The 15,168-nt window shown below is 51.9% G+C and overlaps 1 protein-coding gene across 6 annotated transcripts in view; it reads left to right on the top strand.

Moving 5' to 3' along the window:
* VANGL2 (VANGL planar cell polarity protein 2) overlaps nucleotides 1-15,168 on the top strand; it is a 42,866-nt gene continuing 27,698 nt past the window's right edge. For 3 of the 6 annotated variants that reach the window (XM_073323064.1, XM_073323068.1, XM_073323067.1), the window contains exon 1: nucleotides 1-101. The gene's annotated coding sequence lies outside the window, so the exon portion shown is untranslated. Of the gene's footprint in view, nucleotides 102-338; nucleotides 403-484; nucleotides 539-15,168 lie in introns of those variants that run through there. The other 3 variants (XM_073323069.1, XM_073323066.1, XM_073323065.1) reach the window with 3 other exon arrangements.

A 15,168-nucleotide genomic window follows, 5' to 3' on the forward strand; every position in this document is an offset into this window, starting at 1 on the left:
GGATCCGCAATTTCCAGGCGCTTTCTTTGCACCGGGATTTTGTTGTTGTTGTTTTTGGTTACCTTTCGCAGTCGGCGCAAAGCGAGGCAAGCCGCAGCCTGGTAAACGAAGGGCATTTCCCGTGGATTTCGGAAAGGGGGGGGGGGATTTTTTTTTGGAAGCGACGCGTTTTGCCCTTTTTTATTTTTATTTTTAACTGTCGTTGCGAAGAAGAAGAAAGTGTGTGGGGGGAGGAAGGCAAAGCCCACCATTAAATTGCGGTTGTGTGTGTGTGTGGGGGGGGGCGTGTGTGTGTGTGGGGGGGGGGGTTGGAATCTAACAAAAGGCACAAGAAGCTACAGAAGAGAAGCTGCGCCCCGGTTGTTAAGGGGAACCCGGACTGGCCGGCCGGGCGCCGCAATGGTGAGTGAAGTCGCCCTCTGAAAAACACGGCGTGAAGCCCGCTTCACGCCGGATCAAAGTTTGCATCCACCCACCCGGCGCGCAGCGACCGAGCCGGCAAAGGCGCAGAGCAGGCTCCTGCTCGCCCATTGTTGGGGTGAGTCCCAGGCAGGAGGGGAAGGCTTGGGAATTGGGGGGCTTACAAGAGGAGATTCTTCATTAACACCGAAGGGGGAGGGTGTTGTGGGGAGGGGGGAGAAGTGGATTGTTTATAGGCTTGTGTAATGTGCATGATTTTAATTGTTGCTCTCCCCCCCCCCACACACACACACAAAAAGGCCTCCCAAGCCAGGCCCTTTCCTGGGGTTGTGGCCAGGTGGGGAATGCATGCGGTGGGGAAGAGCTGGTGGCTGGAGAGGGAAAGATTTTTTTTTTTTTAAAGGGAGGGATCCTGATGAGATAAATCGCAGCCTGCGTTTCATTTCCCACCTCTTCTGTTGTGTGTGTGTCTGTGTGTTGGGGGGGGGGTGTTTATTTTTATTGTACTGGGGGGGGGGGGGGTTATTGTACCTGGCTCGTTTCCTCGCTCCCTGGCCTGTGGAGATGGAGTATTTTCAAGAGGGGGGTTGTCTGCAGGCTTCTGGGTCCCTTTTGAATGATCAGACCCACCCTTCTGCTGTCCCCCACTTCCCCTAGGGTGGAATAGATCCCACATGCACTGTAGGTGAGACTGGAGGGTCTGGGATCAAAGTGGGGACACGGGATCAGGAGAGGAGGGGGGACGTGGTCTGAGTATTCCTACAAGCCTTTTTTTTTTTTTTTTTTCCCCTTTCCCTTTCTTTTTTGCCTTTGGTTTAAGAATAATTTGCTCCTGGAAAAATGAAATGTGAAATTCATGGTGTGAATTTAAGTGCCTGCCAGGTGGAAAAACAAGGAGGTGTATAAGGCCCTCCTCCCCATATACTGAAACCCACCCAGCTTTTCTGCATGGGTTATCCATGGTGTAGGGCTCCTCTGTGCATGATTATAGCTACACTAGTGCAAACCTCAGTGCAAACAGTGGTCTGCGCTGGTGTAAACAGAGGTGTGCCTCCATCCAGGTGAAAGCCATCACTGATGCAAATTGCCTATTTTTTTTACACTAGTACTAGTGTGTCTATGCTAAGGATTTGCGTTGGTGTAACTACATCAGTGCAAAAAATCCCCAGTCTAGACAAGACTTGAATGCCCCTGTGATGCAGAGGGGGAATTTGTCAGCACTGGTGCAAATTCAGAACACCCTAGTCGCTTCATGTATCCTTGCACGTTTGTGCAAATGAAAGATGGCAACCTGGCCTGGCAACTGGGCTAATATCACCTTGATTTGGGGCAGGCCAGGGAACTTCCTGCACTTTGTAGCTTTTTCACCCGGGGTGATAGTCCCTTTTTTTGAGGGAGTAGCAAAAATAAGTTTTGATTGGGGGTGGGGAGAAGTGTAAATGTTCGATGCTCCCAGTCAGATTCACTGGGATCTTCCTGTCATGCTTCCCTCTGCCAGCTTTGCTCACCTGGATCTGTGAGAGCGAGGGCCTGGATTCTGATCCTGCTTGCACCAGTCTCACTCCCGTGCACCAAAGTTAACTACTAAGGAGTTACTCCCGATTTACCCCAGGTGTGAGACCAGAATCCTGCCCCAGGTCTCTGTCAGGGTTGGGAAGCTTTTCTCATCATGAAAGGGCGTGTGAGTCGATTTCCCCTTCAGGCCTTGAAGTAATAACTGAAGAAGAGGTTTAAAAAAAAAAATCGCTTCACAGGGCCCCTGGGGTTGGCTGTTGCTTAATCACAGCAGTTCTGGATTGTGTTGGGACTGATCTGGGCTCGGAGGCAGACGGAGTCTGATCCTGATCTCGCTTAACACCAGCATGACTCCCCTGGAGTTACTGCTGCTCTCTTCTCTGAATCCCCGGACTTAATGAACAGATGACTTAATTTCGATGAGGAGATGGCTCCTTTCCTGGCTGGGAGGCTCAGGGGAGCCTGGGTGCCTGGGGTGTTTAGTTTGTGGTGCTGCGGACTAGTAATCGAGGGTTAAAGTGATCTCAGAGGCCTTCAAGCAAAACTCTACTTAACTTTAGTCCATGGATTTCGAGGCTGGAAGGGATGTGTCTGATCATCTGGCCTGACCTCACGCGTTACACAGGCTGGAGAACGTCACTCAGTGATTCTTATATTAAACCTACTTGCATGGGATGGAATGTGCTTTCCGCGGGAGCGCTGGTGATGCTGCACGGCCTGGAAGAGCTTCGTGCTTGTGGCATTGCAAATGATCTGTAGGTGAAGCCTAATTGCACATATATCCGTGTCCAAAAGTACCGGGTTAAGCCCTAGCTTTGGTAAACGTTCATGCAGAGGAGAGATGACCAAGGCTTGCAGCGGTGCTGGAAGGAAGGGGGCTGCCACACCTCCTGGCTTGAAGTGGTTTCCATCCTATGCAGGGTTTACACTTTGGTTCAATGGCTCTCAGCACCCCCGTGAGGCCCATTGTCCCAGCGCCCCTGAATGCTTGTTAAATCAAACGCAGAGTTTGGGTTACCTGCCGTGGGGAGGTGAAGAACCTGCAAAGGCAGGGAGCCGTGGAGTCTCAAAGCTGATGGTTTCAGAGGAGCAGCCATGTTAGTCTGTATCCGCAAAAAGAAAAGGAGGACTTGTCGCACCTCAGAGACTAACAAATTTATTTGAGCATGAGCTTTCGTGAGCTACAGCTCACTTCATTGGATGTGACACCTTCATCTGGGATGACCACGGCTTAGCGAGGGTCCCACCAAGTGCGCTGAAGTGCACCTTCTGGGGTGGGGAGGAGATGTGTGGCGCATTAGAGGGGAGAAATGATGAGCTTTCTGTGAGTGGCTGCATGGTCTAGAGGGTAGGGCGCTGGACTGGGAGTCAGGAGATCTGGGTTCTGTTCCTAACTCTGCCACTGCCCTGCCGGGTGACCTTGGGCAAGTCACTGCCCCCTCTCTGTGCCTCGGTTTCCCTTTGCCAGGCTTGTCTCTTTGGAAAGTAAGCTCTTTGGGGCTGTTAGTGTCTCTCACTGTGTGCGTGCAGCGCCATGGGTCTCCGATCTTCTGTGGGGTCTTTGAGCTCGACTGTAAGGCTCATCCTGTGGAGAAGCAGAGCAGACAAGACAGCGGGGAGGGAGTTGTGAAGGTGAATCGGTTGCCAAAGGCACATGGGCTGCGTGAATCGCTGGAGCGGGAGGAGAGCAAAGATGCTGCTTTGGTGTCTAGACCTGGTTGCCTGGGGATCCTGCAGGCTGATGCGCTGCTTATTTAGGGCCTGACCCTGCAAAGGGCTCCATGCGAGAGGTGGACCCCTGTCCAGTATGGCAGGGTCCAACAGGGGGCCTGACTCATCATTGTCCGGCCCTTTGTGTGGTCGTCTGCAGCCGTGCAAAGGGAGCGTATCCCTCTGGTGATCTGGTAGCATGCTGCACTCTCTTTGCACGGCTGCAGACATCTGGCCAGATTCTGTTTGCAGTCACACAGGTGTAAACCCAGAGCGAATCCACGGATGCGGCTCTGGGTTTGCACTAGCCTAAACTGCAAACAGGATTGGGCCTCTTGCGCTCTGGGCTCCTTCAAAAGTATGTTCTGCGTTGCCCCATAGGTGCAGTCTCTCCCTCTGCTCTCCCCGCCGCCCGCCCGAGCACGTTGGTGGACGAGTCCTGGGGTGTGGGAGCTGTAATTACGGTAGTGTAACATTCCAGCCGTAAAACTCCACACAGCCTTGGTGCAAGCGGCTGAGCAGCCGTCGCCAGCTCCGCCAGATGTGACGGGGTCTCAGTGGGTGGGACGGAGGCAGTGGGGTCTGGGGGTTAGAGGAAGGAGCAGGAGTTGGCCCTGCTGGGTTCTCTTCCCGTCTTTGGGGGAGCAGGACTCACCTGAGCTCCATTCCTGGCTCGGCTGCTGGATGGCAAGTCACTTCCCCTCTCCGTGATTCTGCCTCCTGGTTGGGGAGATGAGGATAATTCTGACCTGACGCCAGGAGCCTGGCGAGTTACTTGGATTTGGAGATTCTGGGATTAGAGGGCTGGTGGGTTGACCAGGCTCGGTTTGTTGTGTGAAGTGAATTTGGGGCAGGGACTGTCACTTGCTAGGTTTGTACAGCGCCTGGCACAGTGAAGCCCAATCTTGGCTGGGACTGCTATGTGCTACTGAAATATAAATATTTACTAATGGTAGTTTGTAAAGAAACAAAAATCCCCCCCACCCCCATGCACGTTTGCTTCAGAATGTGAGCCGCTAAAGAGCGTAAAACCTTCCCTTCGGGAAGCCAGCCGCACTTCTCAAACATTAATGGCTTAGCTTCGCCAAGCCTGATGGGCCTAGCTCTTGGCAGGCCTGGGTTCAAATCCATCCCTTGCCACAGACTTCCTGCGCGACCCTGGGCTTAGTTTCTCTGCGCCTCAGTTTCCCATTTGTACACTGGGGACAGTAGCCCTGCCCTGCTGCTCGTGGGGGCTGTGAGGATAAGTACGTCAGACTGGGGGGGTGTACAGATGCTAGAGGAATGAGGGTCAGGTAGAGCAGAGATGGGTACCGGTTAGGATGGGGGAAATCGAGGCAAAGCGCCTGGCCCAGGGACACACTGTGACTCAACTGGGAGTAGGTTCCCAGCGTCCTGGCTGCCCGGTTGCGTGCGCCTTCTCCCCAGTCTCACTTCGCAGCTTCACGTTCATGTAAATTAGCAGAATTTTTGTGCTGGCTAGTGCTTGGGTCAGGCGCCGGCTGGGGTGGATGCAGAGGTTAAAGTGACATGTGATGGGGGCAGCTGGCCTTCCCGTTCCAAGCCTCTGCCCTGTCCTTGGGGTGAAGATCAGGCTGTGTCCCGGGGCTGCTCACTTCCCCGCTCAGGTTGTCTGGGGCTAATGAGGCGGCTTTGACTGTCAAAGGTTTTGATCTGCAAGGAGGGGCCGCGGGTGGAAACAGACACAATGAATGGTCTGGAAGCTGTGATGATGGGCTGGGAGTGAGCTGGCGTGGGTGGGGTTGAGCTCTGCATTGCAGACTGTGGGGCGTTTGGGAACTGAAGTTATCAGGGGTGGAGAGACAGGGCTGTTTAGGAAACGGGACTTCTTTGCCCCTGCCCGTGGAAATGCCCCACGTCTGCCCTGCATTTAGATTACGCACACTGGCCATTGCCATGCTGTTCCTCCTTGGAGCTTGGGGATCTGGGCCAGGAGGGCATGTTGTGACGGGTCTCTCTCTGGAGCTCCTGCTTGTGAATCAGAGAGGGCCCAAGCGGGATTCTTGCTGCCAGAATGAGCGGGGAGCTGTTTAGCTAGGGGACTGAGATAGGGATGCGAGGGAGCAAATAATCCAGCCCAGGGCTGCTCTGGGTCTCTTAACCAAAACTGCCTGTTTCAATCCCTGGCGTGGGTACAAACCAGGCCCATTTTACAGTGTGATTCACTTGTGCAAAATCGTGCTGTGCTGGCGTAACACGCCTGCAAAGGGAGGGCGGAGGGGCTGTGAAAGCATTGTGATTTAGTTCCTTACAGTGTGTATGATAACACCCATTGTTTCATGTTCTGTGTGTATATAAATCTCCTCTCTGTATTTTCCACGGTATGCATCCGATGAAGTGAGCTGTAGCTCACGAAAGCTTATGCTCAAATATATTGGTTAGTCTCTAAGGTGCCACAAATACTCCTTTTCTTTTTGCGAATACAGACTAACACGGCTGCTCCTCTGAAACTTGCCTTTTACAGGCAGTTTGCACTGGTGTAAAGGAATGCACTAAGTGCAAGGCGCTGGAGAATCGCTCCCCAGGGATTTGCAGGGGTGCTACTCCTGCTGTCAGGAATAGAAGCCAGTTTTCCAGTCCAGTTCTTGTCTCTATGAGGAACGTTGCACCAGTGTAATTCAATCAGTTTTAAAATAGATTTAGTTAAACTGGGGCAAACGCCTGCTTGAATCAGCTCGTGCCTGTAATTTACTGATTTAAGCGGGTTCAGGTGCATCTGCATTAGGGGATTTGCACTGATTTAACTAGATGGGTTTAATAGATTTTTAGTTAAACCAATACAAGTTTTCTCATATAGACAAGGCCAAAGGGACCTGGTAGAAAATTCGAACTACCCCCTCACCCCCCAAATCCTGAGAGAGGCTTAAAATCATGAGTTTTAGGGCGGGAATAATGAATTTGGGGTTCTGGTTTTTGCCTCCCTTGAATCGGGAGGGCTAGAAACATACTTCATGAACTCTCACAGTCTTCTCCCATGTCTCATAAAATTTGGTGACACCCCTGTGCTTGGAATCCCATGACTGCATGAGAATCCCAGCTTTCATTTTTTAAAGTCAAGTGTCTAGCTTTTGTGGTTGCAGAGAAAAGCTTGAAAATATGTCCAGAATGTGCCATGAAAGCTCAAAATCTAGCAGGCAAAGGAAAAACCCCGCGAAGTGTATAATGTAAAAAAAAAATCTGGTTTAAAAAAAATTACAACTCTCACGCTTTTTGGACCCAACTCAAGATTTTTGAATACTTGACATTGGCAATAGTGAGTCTCGTAATCACATGCCTCTGGGAGCTGTGGCTTTCAGAAGAAAACATGGGAAGGGATCAAAGCGTATATAAGCTAACGAAAACTAAGCCTAGCGAAGGCTGGTCGGGAATGTCTGTTCTCCCCATCTCATAACACAGGAACAAGGTGGAAATTAAACACTGACAAAAGGAAATACTTTTTCACTCAATGTTTGATTAGCCAGTGGAACTCACTGCCACAGGAAGTCATTGAGGCCAAGAATTTAGCAGGATCCAGAAAGGGATTCGACCTTTATATGGAGAACATGAATTTTAAGAGTTATCATAATAGACCATCCTGGGGAGGAGGGGGGCAGATGATCCCACATTTTTCTGGTATGGGGTTCTTGCACCTTCCTCTGAAGCAGCTGGTGCTGGCCACTGTCAGACACAGGATACTGGCTAGGTGGATCTGTTCTAATCTGGCAATTCTTCTTCTGTTCCACCAAAAATTGCGAAAGTTGCAACAAAATCAGGAGAGCCGGCAGCCCTGGGATTGTACCTGGCTCATGAGGCCTCTGATTCCACGTGCGTGTATGAAGTTGGGGCGGCGTGTGTGTGTGTGTGTGTCACAACACTTTCACTGTAAAACCAAGTGGGGGCTGCTGCCTGGTTTTCTGACAATGAGAGAGGTCTGGCTGGCAGATCAGAACTGGGAGGCGAAATGTTTGTGAAGTCTTGCAAAGCTCTAAGCTCAGATGGTTGTATCGGGAGGGGGTGAGGGCTGGAGGAGACCCAGGGCGGTGGAGAAGAAAGATTTTTTTTTTTCCTGTTGTTTGAGCTTCTAAGAGGGAACTGCAAACAATGGAGAGTTAAGTAAATTTTGTCGGTGGCCTCTTTCCAGCTTCCCAGCTGAGGAGAGGTGGGGACGTGGAGCTGGCGTTCAGGGCTATGAATAGCCGCAGCTCTCCTCAGCCAGTGAGAAAAGCTTCTTGGTGACCTACTTCTTGGTGCTTTTACCTGGGAAGGGCTGGAGTTTATCTGCCCAAGTGGAACAGCCCTCTGGTAAGCCTTCCCCACCTCCCTCCCTGCTGGGGTACTTATGCAACCTAAGCCCTTCTCTAGCCAGCGCCGTGGCACCCTGAGCAGCTCAGCGTGGCGGCCACTTGTGTGGGTTTTAACAGGGGTGCTCTCTGAAATTTGGCCTGCCATCCGCGGGCATCTGATTAGTGGAGCTGGCAGCACCCCTAGCCTCCCGTAGGATCGAGTGTCCATGTGAGATCCTGTTTCTGCTGCCCAGGCCTTGCCCCCCCCCCAGCCAGCTGCCCCCCTGCTCCAGCCGAGGGGCGCCACTGCACAGGCCCGGCGGGGGGTGGAGGTGGCCGTGATGTGGTGGACAGCAGGGGAAAGCGGTCCCATTGTATCCAGCCAGCTAGCCGTATGGAACCAAAAACATAGTTTGGAACGCAAGCAGGCGTTGTCTCCAATCCCCAGGTCTTACGGGTGTAGGAGGGAATTGTTCGGCTCCTAAGCTGGAACATTTACTCATTTATTCTCCGTCGCTTGGAGTCCTTACATTGAGATTGGGCGTCTCTCAGAGATGCGCGCCAGCTCCTACAGACATCACGGGACGTGGGGGAAGGATTCTCTGGCCTCTATTGTGGGTGTGATTATTAATAGTTATTAGGTGTATTATGGTAGCGCCTAGGAGCCCCAGTCGGGGACCAGGTTCCCACTGTGCTGGGCGCGGTATGTTATTGTTTATTAGGTGCATTACGGTAGTGCGTAGGCACCCCAGTCACTGGCCAGGACCCTGTGGCGCTAGGAGCTGTACAGACACCAAACAAAAAAGTCACGCTAGATGATCACAATGGTCCCTTCTGGTCCTCTGAATTTATTCACCTTTTTTTCACTTTGGAATAGCAGTCTCCCCCGCCCCACACACCTCCCCGTGCGAAGGCTCGCAGCCCCTGTCTGGCATTTAAAATGACAAAAACAACCAGGCTGCTCAGTCATCTCGGCGCCTCTGCTAGACAGCAGCTAGCAATCAAGTTCTAGCCGAGAGAGAGGATGGCCCAGTGGTTAGATCGCCCAAGTCCTAGGCAGCTCTAGATTCAATCCCCTGCTCTCTCTGACTCCCTGTGTGACTTCGGGTGCTTGGTTTCTCTGTGGCTCAGTTTCCCCGGTTTCCCCCAAGGCTGTTGTGAGGATAAATATGGGGCAGATTGTGGACGGGCTCGAGTGCTGTGGTCATGAGGGGCCATGTAAGTTCCAGAGGGTTTATCTACACCTGTGGCTGGCCCGTGTCCGCTGACTCGGGCTGGGGGGCTATAAAATTGCAGTGTAGCCATTCAGGTTTTATTACAGGGTAGATATACCCTAAGATAGAGAGGACTGTCCGCTCCCCACCCTCTCACGCCGACCTATGTTGATCCCCCTACCTCGCCTCAAAGAGCAGGTCACTGCTATGTGCCCTGGAAGTCAACAGGCAGGGCAGACCTGCGGGCCCTTCCACGGATCCCTGTGCTAGCCACCCCTCTCTGTCCTGTCGAGAGGGATGTAGCATCAGGGCCTCCGCTGATCTCCAGCATGTCATGAGGAGAGAGAGAGAGGATCTCTCAGACAGACTGATCCAGGCCATTGATAGTCAATGATGCTAAAGATAATAAATAACCCTCTAGCTCTTATCTAGCCATTTACGTCTATAGATCTCAAAGCGCTTTCCACAGGAGCACAGTATCCTTATCCCCATCTGTAAGATGGGGAGACTGAGGCACAGAGCAGGGAGGTGGCTTGCCCAAGAAGCAGTGGGTGTGATTCTCATTGATGCTAAGATCTGGTCTGCAGTTAAAAATGAGATCGACCGGGCTGCGTCACTCAGTGGCTGTGAAAGGTCCCGTGGCATTCTCCAGATGAGGATGAAACATGACAGATCTCTAATTGAGGGCCCTGCTTTTGCATGGTGTGGCTAAGCAATAGGGTGACAGGGTGGCCCTGTGGGGAAGGCTCTAGACTGGGCTCCAGGACTCCTGGGTTCTATTTCCCGCTCAACTCCTTGTGTGACCTTCTGATTTCTGTGCCTCAGTTTCCCCATTGTTGCAGAGCCTTGTGAGGTCTGTAGGTGAACAGTCCCATAGAGCTGTGTCTGAGCACTAGTAGGAAACGGTAGCAATCTCTGGGTTGGCTCCTCCAGCAGAGAGGCCGGACTCAAGGCAGTGGCAGGCATGCGAAGCATTGTGTCATCTCACCCTTATTAAAACCATCCTGATTTAACTGTGTTTATTTGATTTAGATTTATAGACCTGCTAAAGGTGGCGCCCGTGGCATGAATCACAAATACCGCCTAAGTGCAGCAGCACCATGTAACATAACCCATCTCCAGGGGCTTGGGCAGTTTAAAACTCACCTTCCCTCCTGTCATACCCATCCCCATTTTCAAATGTCTGCATGGTAAGCACCTAGGGTAAAACCTGGATCCTGGAGAGTTACAGCATGGAGGCTTCTTGCCCCTGTTAATAAAGGCAGGAATAAACCATGGTTCAGCCACAAAGCCACCCCTACAGTGCCCTTTCTGTGAAGAGGGAAGAATTTACCAAGAGAGGTGGTGGCTTCTCCATCTCTTGACGTCTTCAGAGCCAGACTGGCTTCCGTGGCTCAGTACAGGACTTGGGTGGATGTCTCTGGCCTGGGCTATGCAGGAGGTGAGTCCTTGTGGTTTAAGATCTATGAATCCTGAAACGGTGATGTCCTGTTTTGCTAGTTGCAAGCCCTTAAGCTAATTTTGATACTGGTTTGAGGGTGGAGGGAACCCAGTGGACAGGTGCCCTAGAGCAGACATGGCCTCTTGGTTATTGGTCATAATTTTTTACTGTACGTTATTGTCTAAAAGTCCCCAGTCTAGAGGAGGGCCCCATTGTGCCGGGTGCTGCACAGACATGTAGTGAGACAGTCCCTGCCCCAAAGCGCTTGCACTTTGGATAGACAAAAGGTGAGAGGGGAAACTGAGTCACAGAGTGAGGCAGTGACTTGCCCACATGTCCGTGGCAGAGCTGGGAATGGAACTCAGCTTTCGTCATTCCTAGTCTAGTGCCCTGTGCCCTGCAGATGTATCAACCTTATCCACTGGACTCTGGTGCTGTTGGGCTGCGATTCTGGATGCCGGTGGGGAAAGATTTTTAACTTTTATAAATACACTGTGGGGGAAAAACACATGAATAATTAGATCCAACCCTATGGACCTTTTTCTCCCCCATCCCAAGTACCCTGAAATGCTGATGGAGCCAAGCCAATCCCAGCTGGCAGCCCCTTGAGGTCGTGTGCTGGGACAAGTGGCAGATGCTGCCCTCCTGTGCGTCTCCGCATTGGTTCTGCGTTATTACCCCATGACGCATGCTGTTATGTCCAGTGTGTGTATCCGGGGGTGTGTGGGTGTAGGTGTAAGTGGAAGGCAGCCAGGACGGGGGCAGGTGCTGAGGTGGGAAGATGGGAAACCAGCAGGGAAATGCCAGCGGGCTGCTTTATTTACAAACAGACCTTGCAAAAGTGATGGATTGTTTTCCACACCCAGCCCATCTGGCTTTGCTCCTGCTCTTGGTAGCAAGTTTTATCCCTCTGGGCTCAGAGGCAGTTGCGGGTCTCTGCAGCCTCCCCTTTTCATGGCGGTAACTTCTTCAGGGACAGCTGGATCTGCTCTTGCTGGTCCCCAGATCCAGTGCTGCTGGAAAGGATGCCCTGAACTGGCTCCTCCATAGATCAAGGCCCAAAGGGACCATTGTGATCATCTAGTCTGACCTCCTGCGTCGCACAGGCCAGAGAACCCACCTGGTGTTTTCTGCAGCAAGCCCATAACCGCCGGCTGGACCAGTGCCTATGTCTCCTGTATTCCCCACTCATCGTCCAGCAAGGACACCCGCTTCTAGACTCCCGGCTCCTTGGCCGCCACCCCTCTGGGGCGGAGACGTGCGTTCCCCCCCCCCCCCCCCCGACCGGGGTATTTCCAGGCTGCGCAGCTCCCTGCCTGCACGGGGAGCTTCCCAGTGAGCCAGACTGCTCAGCCAGCTCGCTTTGCTTTCTCCGTGGTAAGGTGCCCCGCTCCTTTTCCTACGCAAGCACATCTATTTTTAAGGTGAAAGCTCTACGGAGAAGACCCAATAAAAGAACCCACCCTCATGTTGATAAACTTAGCAGAGATTTTCCCCAGCTCCAACAAGGGCTCTGGAAGGGGTCAGTCCTTCAAACCTCACCCGGGGTTTCCCTGCGGTTACAAGTTCATAACACGTTGGGCGCCATGAATAAATCAGCCTGGTCTTTATCCAGCTGGGCTCTTTGGTCTAGAGATTCCAGGAGCGGGTGATTAATAGACAACAGGTCTCTGCTCAGGGCATAGCTTCACAAGGCTGGGTTTTTGCATGGCCGGAGAAGGGGAGGGTGCATCTGCGTTCACCTCCCGCTGGGGATTTCCTAGGAAACCCACTGAACGCAAAGTTCGCTCTGGTCTGGCACACTGTTTCAAAGATTTCTTTGACACTCATAACACTTCCCAGGGTTTACCTTCGTTGTCTGCCCCCCAGAGACATTCTGCACAATCCCCCAATCATACGTAATACAACAAACTCATATGACGCTTCAACCTAATTCAGCTAGCTTTGTCCAGGAGACGTCTGGGAACTGCCGTGTGTGTCACGCGTCTCTCTCAGAACCGAAAATCCCCTGGGGAAGCTGTTCCCATGGCTAATTCCTGCCCTGGTTAACGTTTGTGCCTTGACTCCAGTTTCAGCTTCCCGCCGTTGGGCTGGGTCTCATTTCTGCTCATCTGCTGGCTTGTCTCCTGTGTCTGTATCCATGGACCGAGGCTGTCATCACCTGCTCCCCTTCCAAGCCTCTTGTTTGCTTGACTCTTGCCATCTCTTGGGACATCTCCTGGCTTCTTGAGTTGGGTTAGACCCATTATAACTAAGGGTACATCTACGCTGTGAACAAAATCCTGTGGTGCTGAGTCTGAGAGCCTGGGGCAATTGACTTGAGCTTGCGGGGCTCAGGCTCCGGGGCTAAAAAATAAGATCATGGCTGGAGCCTGGGCTTGGAAACTGGGTGAAGCAGGAGGGCTCGGAGTTGAGTGGGAACATCTGCTCTGCTATTTTTAGCCTTGCGGTGCTAACCCCAGCTCTGAGAGTTGCTACCACGGGGTTTATTTGCAGTGTTAGCCGTACCCTAAAGTCGTACTCGTTTTTGAAAAGAGGAACCTAAATTTAGGCTCCTAACAGTGAAATTTTCAAGGGCGTGGCAGTGATCTAGACGCATGAGTTCCACTGACTTTCATCATGACTTATGCGCCAAAGTCATTTCCATGCTTTTGACGAATCCCACCTCTAACTCCGTACGTAGGTTCCTAAATCAGCAGCCTGGCTTTGAAATGTAGTGAGCGCCCAAAGCTCTTATTGATGTCCGTGAGTCCAGCACGCAGGAGCGCGATTTAGAAGTCCAGGGTGGTCTCCGTGGAGAAATTGACCAGAGTCCCTGTTGCAGAATAAGCTGTTTTGCGAGAGCACCCGGTCTGGACACTATTCTGCAGTGAGAGTGATTTTATTCCAGGATACTGTGTGCACACTGGGGAGTTGTGCTGGAATAGCTAAATTATACTCGACTAGCTGTGCTTGTCTCATTTCCCCTAACTTTCAGCTCCTGCCTCGGAAAACCTTGGCCGAGATTTTCCAAAGTGAGTAGTGATTTTGGTTGGCTAAAATATATTTTGGGGGTGCCCAGTTGGAGACACCTTAAATGCTCAGAAAGCACTGGGCTCATTTTTGCCAGGGCTAACGAGGAGGAATAATTAACATACCGGCGCTCTGCGGCCCAGTGGTGAAGATCTGTCAGGTGGGAGGAGCTTTACCTCCTATTCAGCCAGCCTGGTCTTTGTAACCACTAGATCTTTTTGGGGGAGGGGGATTGGGTGGCGGGGAGGGGGAGGCACTGGGATGCCTCCTCATCAGTTTCCTCATCAGTACACGTGGGATAATGATCCTGCCTTGCCCGTTTCAGTGGTAAGCTCTTCGGGACAGGCACTGTCTCAGCCTATGTATGTGGAGCGCCCAGATCCCAGTGAGATCCCAGATCAATAACTTCTTTGAACCTGCTGTCATCCAAGTCTCTCTTTCTGGGTGTTATTTTGAACCTTAGCAGCGTGACATGGAAGTTAGTGGGTTTGCTTTGGCCAGGTCTTTGCCCTTTGTGTTTCTTGGTTTGAATGAACCTGAAATTCAAAGCAAAACTTGGGCCCCTCCCTAGCTCTTCTCTCATGCTTTTCATCCATAGATCTCCAAGCATGTTACAAAGGTAGTTGCTGTCATGATCCTCATTTTACAGGTGGGGAAACTGAGGCACAGGGCGGCGAAGTGACTTGCCCAAGGTCACCAGGCAAGCCAGTTGCGGAGCCAGAATTGGAACCCTGGAGTCCTCCATGCACTATCATGAGGCATCACTGTCTCCCCAAGACTAAGTGTGGGCCCAGACCTGGGCGGGGGGCTGCATTTCAAATATTTAAACTGTATCAGGGGCTGGGGTTGTGCAACTGCAGGGTCTGGATTGAAAGGCTTGTGGCCGACGAGGTTTTGGAGAACTGTCGTGGGTACTAACAAGCTCACGCCAGTTCCGGGCACCAGACTTCAGGAGAGATGGGGACAAACTGGAGAGAGTCCAGAGGAGGGCAGCAGAATGGTCAGAGGGTTTGAAAACCTGACCTAGGAGGAAAAGTTAAAAGCCTGGGCAGGTTTAGTCTTGAGAAAAGCAGACTGAGTGGGGACCAGCTAAAAGTCTTCAAATGTGTGAAGGGCCGTTCTACAGGGGACGAGGATCGATTGTTCTCCACGGCCACTGGAGGTAGGACAAGAAGCAATGGGCTTAATCTGCAGCAAGGGGGGTTACAGTGGACGAGAAGCTGGATATGAGTCAGCAGGGTGCCCTTGTTGGCAAGAAAGCCAATGGCATTTTGGGATGTATAAGTAGGGGCATAGCGAGCAGATCGAGGGACTTGATCGTCCCCCTCTATTCGACATTGGTGAGGCCTGATCTGGAGTACTGTGTCCAGTTTGGGGCCCCACACTACAAGAAGGATGTGGAAAAATTGGAGAGAGTCCAGCGAAGGGCAACAAAAATGATTAGGGGACTGGAACACATGACTTATGAGGAGAGGCTGAGGGAACTGGGATTCTCTTCTGCGGAAGAGAAGAATGAGGGGGGATTTGATAGCTGCTTTCAACTACCTGAAAGGGGGTTCCAAAGAGGATGGAT

Source organism: Lepidochelys kempii, chromosome 24 (genome assembly GCF_965140265.1).
Source record: "Lepidochelys kempii isolate rLepKem1 chromosome 24, rLepKem1.hap2, whole genome shotgun sequence".
NCBI lineage: Eukaryota > Metazoa > Chordata > Testudines > Cheloniidae > Lepidochelys > Lepidochelys kempii.